The sequence below is a fragment of the Oncorhynchus mykiss genome, chromosome Y (assembly GCF_013265735.2).
Source record: "Oncorhynchus mykiss isolate Arlee chromosome Y, USDA_OmykA_1.1, whole genome shotgun sequence".
Taxonomy (NCBI): Eukaryota; Metazoa; Chordata; class Actinopteri; order Salmoniformes; family Salmonidae; genus Oncorhynchus; species Oncorhynchus mykiss.
This window is the reverse complement of record NC_048593.1, coordinates 11818364-11832400: the sequence shown is the minus strand read 5'-3', so window position 1 is coordinate 11832400 and position 14037 is coordinate 11818364. Positions and strand designations below refer to the sequence as shown.

General features: G+C 41.6%; 1 protein-coding gene across 1 annotated transcript in view; it reads right to left on the bottom strand.

Moving 5' to 3' along the window:
* The window catches only part of hapln1b (hyaluronan and proteoglycan link protein 1b), a 29063-nt gene extending 17909 nt beyond the window's left edge, over positions 1-11154 (bottom strand). Inside the window, exon 1 of the mRNA XM_021590631.2 lies at positions 10656-11154. The gene's annotated coding sequence lies outside the window, so the exon portion shown is untranslated. The remainder of the gene's footprint in view (positions 1-10655) is intronic.
* Positions 11155-14037: the final 2883 nt, after the last annotated feature.

Sequence of the window (14037 nt, the reverse complement as noted above, 5' to 3'; positions counted from 1 at the left end):
CATCTCCCCTAGTGACCATGCAGAGTATTACAACACTCAGTTACTCAACTCCACTAACAATCCCCAATCACAGCTAATCGTCATATTACATTTGTTTACATGTAGCAGCCTCACAGCAGCCCAGAGGAGCTCTTGGCAGCGAGTGTGTAGGGACAGAGAGGGTGAAGATAAGCTTTATAGGAAGTAAATGCACAGGTTCCATTTCATGCTTATTTAACTGACACACCCAAACATTAATCTGGAGCAGGGAACTTTGATGGGGGTGGGTGCTATAAAAAATCGGAACTCATCATGAGGGCCTCAGTGGCTCGCGGGTCCAAAATCCATACCCACACATGCAGTCAGAGCCGGCCATAGCCTTTAAGGGGCCCGTAGCTACATTTTGATCACCAGTGCCAGGAGCGCCGGATGCATTATAGACGCCTTCCTGGGTTTTCTTGCATGACAGTGTTTAGGGTTTACAGAGAATGGTGCAAAAAAAAAACATCCAGCCAGTCCTGTGGCTGAAAACAGCTCGTTGATGAGATAGGTCGAGGGAGAATGGTAATAATCGCGCAAGCGAACAGACGGAGTGCAACAGCGGTGTACAGAACGGCATCTCGGAACGCACAACTCAGCGATCCTTGTCCCAGATGGGCTATTGCAGCAGACAACGCCACTGGGTTCCACTCCTTTCAGCTACAATCAAGAAGAAGCGGCTCTAGCAGTGGAGGCTGCTGAGGGGAGGACGGCTCATAACAATGACTGGAATGGAGTGAATGGAATGGCATCAAACACATGGATACCATGGAAACCATGTGTTTAGTGTATTTGATACCATTCCACCCATTCCACTCATACACATTAAACTGGCCGATGAATGTATAATTATATATATATATATATATATATATATATATATATACAGTGCCTTCGGAAAGTATTCACACCCCTTGAATTTTTCCACATTTTGTTACATTACAGCCTTATTCTAAAATGTATTCAATAAATAACAAATAGTCAGCAATCTACACACAATAAAATAAAAATAAAAAGGTTTTTAGACATTTTGGAAAATGTATAAAATAACAAAAATAGAAATACCTTATTTACATAAGTATTCTGACCCTTTGCTATGAGAATCGAAGTTAATGTCTCTACAACTTGATTAGAGTTCACCTTTGGTAAATTCATTTGATTGGACAGGATTTGGAAAGGCACACATCTGTCTATATAAGGTGCCAGAGTTGGCAGTGCATGACAGAGCAAAAACCAAGCCATGAGGTCGAAGGAATTGTCTGTAGAGCTTCGAGATCTGGGGAAGGGTACCAAAAAATGTCTGCAGCATTGAAGGTCCCCAAGAATACAGTGGCCTCCATCATTCTTAAATGGAAGTTTGGAACCACCAAGACTCTTCCTAGAGCTGTCCACCTGGCCAAACTGAGCAATCGAGGGAGAATTGCCTTGGTCAGGGAAGTAACCAAGAACCCGATGGTCACTCTGACAGAGCTCCAGAGTTCCTCTGTGGAGATGAGAGAACCTTCCCCATGGAACTATCCCTACGGTGAAGCATTGTGGTGGCAGCATCATGCTGTGGGAATGTTTTTCAGTGGCAGGGACAAGTCTTTGAATGTCCTTGAGTGGCCCAGTCAGAGCCCAGACCTGAACCCAATCGAACATCTCTGGAGAAACTTGAAAATAGCTGTGCAGCGATGCTCCCAATCCAACCTGACAGAGCTTGGGAGATCTGCAGAGAAGAATGGGAGAAACTCGAAAAAAAATACAGGTGTGCCAAGCTTGTAGCGTCATATCCAAGAAGACTCAATACTGTATGTGTGTAGATTGATGAGGGGAAAAAACTATTTAATCAAATTTAGAATTAGGCTGTAACGAAAAATCAAGGGGTCAGAATACTTTCCGAAGGCACTGTATATAAATATATAGGGCATAGGTATACAGTGCCATCAGAAAGTTGTAATACCCCTTGACTTATTCCACATTTTGTTCTTACAGCCTGAATTCAAAACATATTAAATTCACCCCTCTACACACAATACTCCATAATGACAAAGAGAACACGTTTTTAGAAATGTTTGCAAATTAAATACAAAAATATATAGTATTCACACCCCTGAGTCAATACATGTTAGAATCACCTTTGGTAGCGATTACAGCTGTGAGTCTTTCTGGATTAGTCTCTAAGAGCTTTGCACGCCTGGATTGTACAATATTTGCACATTATTATTTTTTAAATTCTTCAAGCTCGTTCAAGTTGGTTGTTGATCATTGCTAGACAGCCATTTTCAAGTCTTGCCATAGATTTTCAAGCCAATTGAAATCAAACTATAACTAGGCGACTCGGGAACATTAAAAGTAGTCTTGGTAAGCAACTCCAGTGTATAATTGTACATGTTTTTTTTAGGTTATTGTCCTGCTGAAAGGTGAATGTGTCTCCCAGTGTCTGTTGGAAAGCAGATTGAAGCATGTTTCCCTCAAGGATTTTGCCTGTGCTTAGCACTATTCCATTTCTTTTAATGGTAAAAAACTATTAAACAAGCATACCCATAACATGATGCAACCATCACCACGCTAGAAAATATGAAGAGTGGTACTCAGTGATGTGTTGTGCTAGATTTGCCCAAAACATAACTCTCCGCATTCAGGACATAAAGTTCATTTCTTTGCCACATTTTTACTTGCAAACAGGATGCATATTTTGATTCTGTACAGGCTCCCTTCTTTTCCCTCTGTCAATTAGGTTAGTATTGTGAAGTAACTACAATGTTGTTGATCCATCCTCAATTTTCTATCACAGTCATTCAATTCTGTAACTGTTTTAAAGTCACCATTGGCCTCATGGTGAAATCCCTGAGTGGTTTCCATCCTCTCTGGCAAATTAATTAGAAAGGACACCCGTATCTTTGTAGTTAGAGGGTGCATTGGTACACCTTCCAAAGTGTAATTAATAACTTTGCCATACTCAAAGGGATATTCAATGTCTGCTTTTTATATTTTAACCCATCTACCAATAGCCGCCCTTTGCAAGGCATTTGAAACCCCCCATGGTCTTTGTGGTTGAATCTGTGTTTTAAATTCACTGCACGACTGAGGGACCTTACAGATAATTGTATGTAAGATGAGGTAGTCTACAGAGATGAGGTAGTCATAAAAAAATCATGTTAAACACTATTATTGCATATAGAGTGAGTCCATGCAACTTACAGTTGAAGTCGGAAGTTTACATACACTTAGGTTGGAGTCATTAAAACTTGTTTTTCAACCACTCCACAAACGTCTTGTTAACAAACTATAGTTTTGGCAAGTCGGTTAGGACCTCTACTTTGTGCATGACACAAGTAATATTTCCAACAATTGTTTACAGACAGATTATTTCAAATATAATTCACAGTATCACAATTCCAGTGGGTCAGAAGTTTACATACACTACGTTGACTATGCCTTTAAACAGCTTGGAAAATTCCAGAAAATTATGTAATGGTTTTAGAAGCTTCTGATAGGCTAATTGACATCATTTGAGTCAATTGGCGGTGTACCTGTGGATGTATTTCAAGGCCTACCTTTAAACTCAGTGCCTCTTTACTTGACATCATGGGAAAATGAAAATAAATCAGCCAAGACCTCAGAAACAAAATTGTAGACCCCCAGAAGTCTGGTTTATCCTTGGGATCAATTTCCAAACACCTGAAGGTACCACGTTCATCTGTACAAACAATAGTACGCAAGTATAAACACCATGGGACCACTCAGCCGTCATACCACTCAGGATAGAGACGTGTTCTGTCTCCTAGAGATTCACGTACTTTGGTGCGAAAAGTGAAAATCAATACCAGAACAACAGCAAAGGACATTGTGAAGATGCAGGAGGAAAAATGTACAAAAGTATCTATATCCACAGTAAAAACGACTCCTATATGGACATAACCTGAAAGGCCGCTCAGCAAGGAAGAAGCCACTGCTCCAAAACTGCCGTAAAAAAAGCCAGACTACGGTTTACAACTGCACATGGGGACAAAGATCGTACTTTTTGGAGAAATGTCCTCTGGTCTGATGAAACAATAATAGAACTGTTTGGCCATAATGACCATTGTTTTGTTTGAAGGATAAAGGGGGAGGCTTGCAAGCCGAAGAACACAATCCCAACCGTGAAGCACGGGGGTGGCAGCATCATGTTGTGGGGGTGCTTTGCTGCAGGAGGGACTGGTGCACTTCACAAAATAGATGGACTTACTTTGGGAAGCTTGTGGAAGGCTACCCAAAACGTTTGACCCAAGTTAAACAATTTAAAGGCAACGCTACTAATTGAGTGTATGTAAACTTTTGACCCACTGGTAATGCGAATGAAGAAATACTATTATACTGACCTTTCACATTCTAAAAATAAAGTGGTGATCCTAGCTGACCTAAGACAGGGAATTTGTACTAGGATTAAATGTCAGGAATTGTGAAAAACTGAGTTTAAATGTATTTGTATGTGAACTTCCGACTTCAACTGTATTATGCAACTTATTAAGCACATTTCTACTCCTTAAGTTATTTAGGCTTGCTGTAACAAAGGTGTTGCATTCTTATTGACTGAAGACATTTCAGCTTTCCATTTTCATTCAATTTTTTTGTTGATAAAACTTAATTCCACTTCGACATTATGGGGTATTGTGTATAGGCCTGTGACAAAAAAAAATCTCAATGTAATCAATTTTAAATTCAGGCTATAACATAACAAAATGTGGGAAAAGTCAAGGGGTGTGAATACTTTCTGAAGGCTCTGTATATAGTGCTTGTTGTTGTTTTTTTTGTTGGTATATTGATCCGCGGGCAAAAAAGTGGGGCCAGTTGCCCATGCCTGATCTTGAGAAAAAATATTATTGGTTATTAAATTTCTGCAACAATTAAGTCAGACTATGCACGTTTATACACACACTTACAGCTCGTCTTTCTGATTTAGGATAAGGTATTGGACAAAAGGTTAAAAAAAAATGTGTTGAGGGGGGTTAGGCTCTGGACTGTCTTCAGACACTTGGCTGGTGAGGGAGACTACTCTGCAGGCCATCTGAGAGAGTAGGAGGTGAGGACATGGTTCAGGAGGACACGGTTTAGGGGGTAGAGGGTTAGGGAGACATGAGTTGCACTCTGGATAGTGTCACTGTCTCGCCTGAGGTCAGCTTACTAAGCAAGCCAATCTATGGGCTTCAGATTAGATTGCAGCCTACATACAGTAAACCCTGTGGTTTGGTAGGCATTCTGAGGGGCTAGACACATCTACTACAGGCAACCCAATTGTTTATAGACACTGATATGTGTGTCTGTGCAATACTACAAATGTCTTGAACTCCCACTACTTATATATGGGCAGATATCGTAGATATGGTTTTGCCAGATATGTTAGTTCACTTCATTACTTAATAAGGTAACTCTATTTCCTATAAGCATGGCTTGGAACACTAGAAATGCTGCCCCTCCCTTCATTCATCCATTATCTGACCTAAAGAGTGGACTACTATTCACTCTGTAGCCCAAGACCAGACCTTGTGTTTGTAGTCTAAACTACACTGCACACACACCCAGTGGCCAGGCATCCCCCCCACCCCCCCACCTCAAAGAGCCTCTATGTGACTCTCATAGTATGCGTCTCTCGGGTTAGAGAATGAATAAACTCAGGTTTATGTTAGAGAGTGAACATAGTCAGGTTTATGTTAGAGAGTGAACATAGTCAGGTTTATGTTCTAGAGTGAACATAGTCAGGTTTATGTTAGAGAGTGAACATAGTCAGGTTTATGTTAGAGAGTAAACATAGTCAGGTTTATGTTAGAGAGTAAACATAGTCAGATTTATGTTAGAGAGTGAACATAGTCAGGTTTATGTTAGAGAGTGAACATAATCAGGTTTATGTTAGAGAGTGAACATAGTCAGGTTTATGTTAGAGAGTGAACATAGTCAGGTTTATGTTAGAGAGTGAACATAGTCAGGTTTATGTTAGAGAGTGAACATAGTCAGGTTTATGTTAGAGAGTGAACATAGTCAGGTTTATGTTAGAGAGTGAACATAGTCAGGTTTATGTTAGAGAGTGAACATAGTCAGGTTTATGTTAGAGAGTAAACATAGTCAGGTTTATGTTAGAGAGTGAACATAGTCAGATTTATGTTAGAGAGTAAACATAGTCAGATTTATGTTAGAGAGTGAACATAGTCAGATTTATGTTAGAGAGTGAACATAGTCAGGTTTATGTTAGAGAGTGAACATAGTCAGATTTATGTTAGAGAGTGAACATAGTCAGGTTTATGTTAGAGAGTGAACATAGTCAGGTTTATGTTAGAGAGTGAACATAGTCAGGTTTATGTTAGAGAGTGAACATAGTCAGGTTTATGTTAGAGAGTGAACATAGTCAGGTTTATGTTAGAGAGTGAACATAGTCAGATTTATGTTAGAGAGTGAACATAGTCAGGTTTATGTTAGAGAGTAAACATAGTCAGATTTATGTTAGAGAGTGAACATAGTCAGGTTTATGTTAGAGAGTGAACATTGTCAGGTTTATGCTAGAGAGTAAACATAGTCAGGATTGCGTGTGATAAGAGAATGATTTAGCAAGGGGACGAGGTTATGTTTGAGGTTGTATGTAAGATAATGAACAAGGTCTCTTCCACCAGCGGGTTCTCTCTCTGTCAGCTTTATATATGCTTGCAATTAGCCTGGGAACAAGGTTAAGTTCATGTGTGTAGGAAAATGAACATACTGTATTTTCAGGTTCATGTGTGTAGGACAATGAACATACTGTAATTTCAGGTTCATGTGTGTAGGACAATGAACATACTGTAATTTCAGGTTCATGTGTGTAGGACAATGAACATACTGTAATTTCAGGTTCATGTGTGTAGGACAATGAACATACTGTAATTTCAGGTTCATGTGTGTAGGACAATGAACATACTGTAATTTCAGGTTCATGTGTGTAGGACAATGAACATACTGTAATTTCAGGTTCATGTGTGTCCGGACTCGTTATGAACGTTATGATGTAACATCCTGTAGATGTTTCACCAGTTCTGGAGAGCTGGTGAGAAACCTTCTATGACTAATAGATTAACAATGAAAATGCTGGAAAAATGAACAGTACGCGGCTCAAACAGAACACAGACTCTGTTACTGGTGGGTTAGGCCTGGGTGGCTTATTTAGTCTTGGGTGGGGTATTTATGCATTTAGTCCTGGGTGGGGTATTTATGCATTTAGTCCTGGGTGGGGTATTTATTTGAATGCAGGGCTGGATACTTAAATGCCCATTGCAGCTATTTTTATATAAATATCAAATCCTTTCTGGGTAACAGAACCTTACTGTAATAGATTTCCATTAAAATTGTCCCTCCAAAAAATAGCCTTCAGGAAAAAACTATTTCTCAAGAAAGAATTTTGCTAGGACTGTCTGGCAGTGGTCTGAGTGGGGAGGGGGAAATGGAAAACTAGCTGTTATTGGAAGAGAGGTATGGAATTCTCTTTCTTATTGGTCTATTTGCAAACGTCACCAGGCAGGCCAAAACTCTATCCCACCACAACAGGCTGTAATTTCAGGTGGTCTTTCCAAACAGCTCTTACACCGAAAGGGCATTATCATAATCCTTATAGTGTGGAAATATAAAACACAGGAAAATCACATTTTTGAGTACACTGAGCCTTTAAATATGCAGCATCACAAGCAGAGCAGTCAGAAGCTTGTTGCATAATGAATATATTTTCCCCCACGGTGAGAGTGGTGGGTTCAAACAGGTCCACACACACACACACACACACACACACACACACACACACACAAAAAAAAAACGTGCGCACACACACACACACACACACACACACACACACACACACACACACACACACACACACTAATTAGTGCCTCGGCAGATTTTGACGCCACTCTCACATCCCCGTGGATCCTACAAAGAGCCTTCAGTATAGAGGTCTGTGATTCTGTCTAATCACAGGTCTGTGATTACTTGACTGGGTTTCGTCGATGCTGGCAACAGTAGAGACCAATAAAGACAAACGCTTTCACCTCTGATGCAACAGTCGTGTCTAAGGGCAGCTGTGGACACCAGAGACACTGGACCAAGGACAGAGCTTCAAAAAGCTCAAATTCACTCACCATTTCACTTCCCTACTTAGGCACATTGCTCCTCTGGGAGCAAGAGGCCATCAACCACTCCTCTCCATCTCTCTCTGTGTCACATTTACTCTCAGCAGTCCTGACCCCAACCCTGACCTCCACCCTCCTCCTTCCAGTCATATACTCACCCCCATCCTTAAAACCTCACTCGTATCCTCCTCACCTCACCCCTGTCCTGCTCACCTTACCCCCCCCCCCCCCCCCCCCCCCCTACCCCCCATGGGGACACTGCCAGGAAGAGGGTCAGAGGGGATAGTTCAAGGTTCAACGTGGCTCACTACAGAATGGGAACAGGATAGGGCTTAATTCTCTAAGACACATTCTGACTATTCACTAATGGAGTGTTAGTGTGTGTCCCACTGTCCACCATCATTAAACTCTAACAGAGATTACCATCTGGTTTGAATCGCTTTATTCCACCAGAGGGCGTTGTTAAAATACAATATCTATAACAGATTCATAGACTGGAATCACATTGTCAATCAAAAGATTGACTGAAGTTGAACTGAAGTTGTTGTTATGTGATGCCAGAGATGCCTGATTGTTGATAACAAAACATTTACATTGGACTTCTCTTACTTTTAATGAATAGATGTATTTAATGTTATCCCCCTGAGGGTTCAGATGAAGTCATTATATAAAGTATCTACTAAATAATGCATATTTTGAAGTGGATCAGTGGGACAGTTGTCTACTTTTATAGCACTGCTGAGAAACACATGTTGAAGCTGACAACAAAAGGTCTTTGATTACTGTTTTTTTTTTTTTGTTTTTGATTGTCCACCAAGGAAATTTTGGAAAAGTTGTCCTTCCACCAGCTGTTGCTAAAATAAATCCTGGGGAACACACACACACTCGCAGGCACACACACACGCACACCACACACACACACACACACACACACACACACACACACACACACACACACACACATCCTGCATCGGTACGGTAGATTGTAAATTCCCTCCCTCCTTCAACACAAGAGAATCCTCTATTCACAAGGTAAATAGAGAGACGCATTATTAATTGATACCATTACACACACACACACACTCACTCACACACACACACACACACACACACACACACACACACACACACACACACACACACACACACACAGGGCCCACTTTAACGACATGGAGGAAACAGCTGGTTAGACGAACATTGGAGCAGAGAGAGTGTGTGTGTGTGTGTGTGTGTGTGTGTGTGTGTGTGTGTGTGTGTGTGTGTGTGTGTGTGTGTGTGTGTGTGTGTTTTGTGGCTGGGGAGCCCAGTGAATTAGGGGAGCGAGCATCAGGGCGATGTTTGTTTGTGTGTGTGTGTGTGTGTATGTGCGTGTGTGCGTAGCTGTTAGCCCAACAGTCTCTCTCTCTGTGTGCGTTTCTCTGATGTGAGACTGAGTGGCTCCACTCTGCCCAGGGTCTCTGTGGCCCCCCATCTGACACACACACACACACACACACACACACACACACACACACACACACACACACACACACACACACACACACACACACACACACACACACACACAGGTCTGTGGCCCCCACTGTCCCCTGCTGAAAAGGATGCCTGTCGACTCTCTGTAGTGACAGAATGTTCTTTTTGGGGAAGCAGGCTCCGGACACACACACACACACACACACACAAAAATTGCCCTGACACTCGCTCGCTTTCCTATTTCACTGAACTCCCCAGCCACTCTGCTGGTTTACCACAAATATAATAAGCTGTTCAAGTAGGATCAACCAGCCCCACAGATAGACAGTCATTGAGCAACTTCATATGGAAAACAGAAAAATGTATTCAGTCACAAAACTTTCGTTTAAAAACCACACAACAATCAGATATCCACTCATATATACTCGGATATCCACTCATTGCATGCGACGCTGGTTGTTGTTTTGATTGTCCTGTCTCATTCCATCTCACTAACATGCATCATAGGGATTGTTGCCAAAATGCAGGAAGCTATATTTCTTTAATAATTCAAATAAACATCCCTTAACTATTCCATCCACGCATTTAATTGATCAACAACCATCCTTCCCACCGCCAACTTCCATTCCTCCCAGCCTTAGAGAGAGATATGGGGAGAGAACCGCACTCAGAGACGTACGTCAACACTTGTACGCATATGTGTGAACTAACCATACACGTACTGTCACTCTAAGATCAATGGAATGACAATAACTAGAAATAACTGTATTTCTGTGTCATTTCAATCAACCTCAATAAATCAATGTTAGAAAGTGAGCCTGGGTATTTTCTAATCCAAGTGGAAGTAACTATTTTCCCCTTTTCAGTCTTTATGGTATATAAAAACACCTATTGAAAAAGTGCAGTTTGTTACAGTTGTTCTTCTGATTTATAAGAAATCTGTACACGCTACCAGCACTAAAATGCTACCAAATATTCCATAATAATAGCCTATGTTATTACACTAAATGTTACACTTCGAAACAGTAGAGAAAAATAAGTATAATAAGACATAGCTGTTACCGTATAACTTTTCCAGCTGTGCGGCGAGGTGATTTTGACACCGTCCAGTTGCGAATGATTGCACCTCGTAAGCGACCTGGGAGGAACCACGTAACTAGCTAAGCAACAAGAAATGAACACATGAAGAAGAAAAAAAATCTCGAAGTTGCTTCTTCTTATTGCTGCTAGTCAAACAAGCGTCTCCTGTGAGAGCAGCGGGCTATTTCAGGTGTGGCTGTGTGGCGTTCTTCCTTGGCTCTACCTAATAGCCGCCCTGTAGCCTTGCACGTCCCGTTTCTGGACCACTCCGAGCAGCAGAGGCGAATGTTCCCAGTTCCACAGCGCAGGTGATGTTTTCTAAAAGTGTGATGGAATAAACTACAAATGTGGTCTATATGTGGTCTATATAAAATGGGAAATCAATCTTTGGAATATAGCCTACAAAGTGCATATACACATCAGATTAACTTTTGACATCAGAATTTATCAGAGTCAAGAATTCCAGATAAAATCCATATTGCACAATGTGTGATGACATGCTGACTTGTGGTTTGAGAATGTCCCCCCCTCCTCCCCGCTTACCCCTCCCTCCCTGGCCCTTTCAACCCCATCTACCCTAGGCTAGTGGCCAAAAATGAACTGATTTAAATGTTTTTAGATACCCCTACCCGAGGTATAACAAAGCACAACCATGTTTTTCCATCTCTATAAGGTCTCCCATTATATGAAATGGATGGTTGTATAAAAACATGTTACTACAAAAGTGTTTAAATTGACAGATATTGTGACACACCTCTTAACTCAAACAGGCCACATAAGCTTATGTAACCCAGTATTGCAAGCTCTGATATTTCTCAGATTTGGAATACAAGTAGTCAACTGTCTGCCCTGCATACACAACCTACCAGCATTAGGATATCTTAAAGCATTTTGGAAATATATACTGGTAAATACACCGATACAATAGGCGGAAATACAAACTATTCTTAACTTTTTGGTAGCTTTTCAATAGACTTTTCAATAGATACCCCGATGAAGACAGCTTGGCTGTCGAAACGTTGGTAATGAAATGTTTGCATCTGAGCTCCTAGTGTGCGGCTCTCTTTGATTCTTATTTTCAAGTTGTCTACTCCGCTAGCCAGCACCTCGCCTAAATAGGTGTGCCTTTCTTTTTCTTCTAGCTTTTCAATAGACAACTTTCCAAGTCTAATTTGCTCTCATTCAGTGCTGTCTTGTCCTGCCTGAACAACGAAATGTGTACAGTAACACGTTATTTGATGTTGTGGCTATTGTAATTTACTCTAAGGCATGTGGGCTCAGACACCGAAAACTGTTTTTTTCCCCCTGTCAATGGTTCCTCTAACCTCTTTATATGTTTAGCCCATACTCTTGAAATTACTTAAATTTGACTCAAAATCCAATATGGTGTCCAAAATCCAATATAGCTGCCATATTACAATTAAATGGTGGTTTAATCACCTGTACTGTACATGTACACGTTTTAAATTAGACATTTTTCAGGTTTGTGTACAATACTTATGACCTGTACTCAATACTATTTTTTTGTGTACTTCGACTATGTTAGGAATCCAAAATGCTCACCATGTAAACTCAAACACCTTTGTGTGGATATATTTAAAGGCAGCAGTCTGCTTGGCATGGCAACACTAAGTTTTCCAAGTCACACGCCTCTTTGAGGATCAATGAGGCAACTGGGAGGCTCCAACAAAAGGAAAGAGAATCCAATCCTGGACTTTGACACCCTCTCCCTAGCCTTACAACTTGCCCCCACTGTGGTATAACTTTCCCTTCCAGGATTGGGCTCTTAAGTCACCTCCTTGTCATTTAGAAGTGAGCTTTGATTCATTGCTAGTTCAATATGTCGACCTGAATCCAACATGACCTTCTGCTGGCTCACAGACTTTGCGATGCACATGGGGATGTTCCAGTGCATTCTTATCCTGTTTGGGTTGAGCTGGCACATTACTTTTTCAAGACAGTCATGTCCACCATCCTGGCTGTCTGCCCTGGAGTTACCTTATATGTTGACTTGGTGACAGTTATGGTGTATTGGGAGGATGCAACCACACATATGGCAAGCGCACAAGGCAGGTGTTCACTATAATGAACCAACAACAACCTGACACTCATTGACAAGAAATTCCATCAACTTATTGGGCCTTCACATGTCATAGGAATTGCACCTCTCCAATGTCAATGCCATCCGGAATCACCCAGAACTGTGCTTGGTAGGCATCAGTCCTCCCCCAGGTAGTTACTAGAGACAGAGTCACCATGGAACTGGACTGCCATGTGTCAGGAAGCCATTTATCAACCAAAATGCTGTCTGGTAATTGGTGGCGTGCATTGTCCTCATAGGTACCTATTTTGCAACCGACCATGATTGGCCAGCCCACGTGACACCTGAACGGGACTCGCATGTGAAAAATGTACTCTAATGCTGGAGTGACTCACGCATTGGTCTGTGAAGCCGCAGTAACATCCCTATGAGGACATACGATATTTATGGCAAACCAGAGGCACCTTAGGATGGTCAAACTTGCTGTATGTGATCGTTTATGGTGGCTGGGGATTGTGAACCCTGCTTTATCATTACAGTTTGCTTACCTGTGACTTGGTTATGCTACTGTGTGCTTGTGTCGTGAAAGGCTTAGTATTATATGTTGTGGCAGTGTCACTAATAGTCCTACACTCTTAGGAAAAAAAGGGTTCCAAAATGTTTCTTCGGCTGTCCCTATAGGAGAACCCTTTTTGGTTTCAGGTGGCCAATACCATCCCTACGGTAATGCATGGTGGTGGCAGCATCAGGCTGGGGCAATGTTTTTCAGCGGCAGGAACTGGGAGACTAGTCAGGATCGAGGGAAAGATGAAGTACAGCAAGATCCTTGATGAAAACCAGCTACAGATCGCTCATGACCTCAGACTGGGGCAAAGGTTCACCTTCCAACAGGAAAATGACCCTAAGCACACAGCCAAGACAACGCAGGAGTGGCTTCGGGACAGGTGTCTGAATGTCCTTGAGTAACCCAGCCAGAGACCGGACTTGAACCCGATCGAACATCTCTGGAGAGACCTGAAAATAGCTGTGCAGCGAAGCTCCCCATCTAACCTGACAGAGCTTGAGAAGTTCTGCAGAGAAGAATGGGAGAAACTCCCCAAAAACAGGGTGCCAAGCTTGTAGCGTCATACCCAAGAAGACTTGAGGCTGTAATCACTACCAAAGGTGTTTCAACAAAGTACTGAGTAAAGGGTCTGAATACTTATGTAAATGTGATATTTCTGTTCTTTTTTTAATACATTTGCCAACATTTCAACAAACCTGTTTTTTATTTGTATTTTATTTCACCTTTATTTAACAAGGTAGGCCAGTTGAGAACAAGTT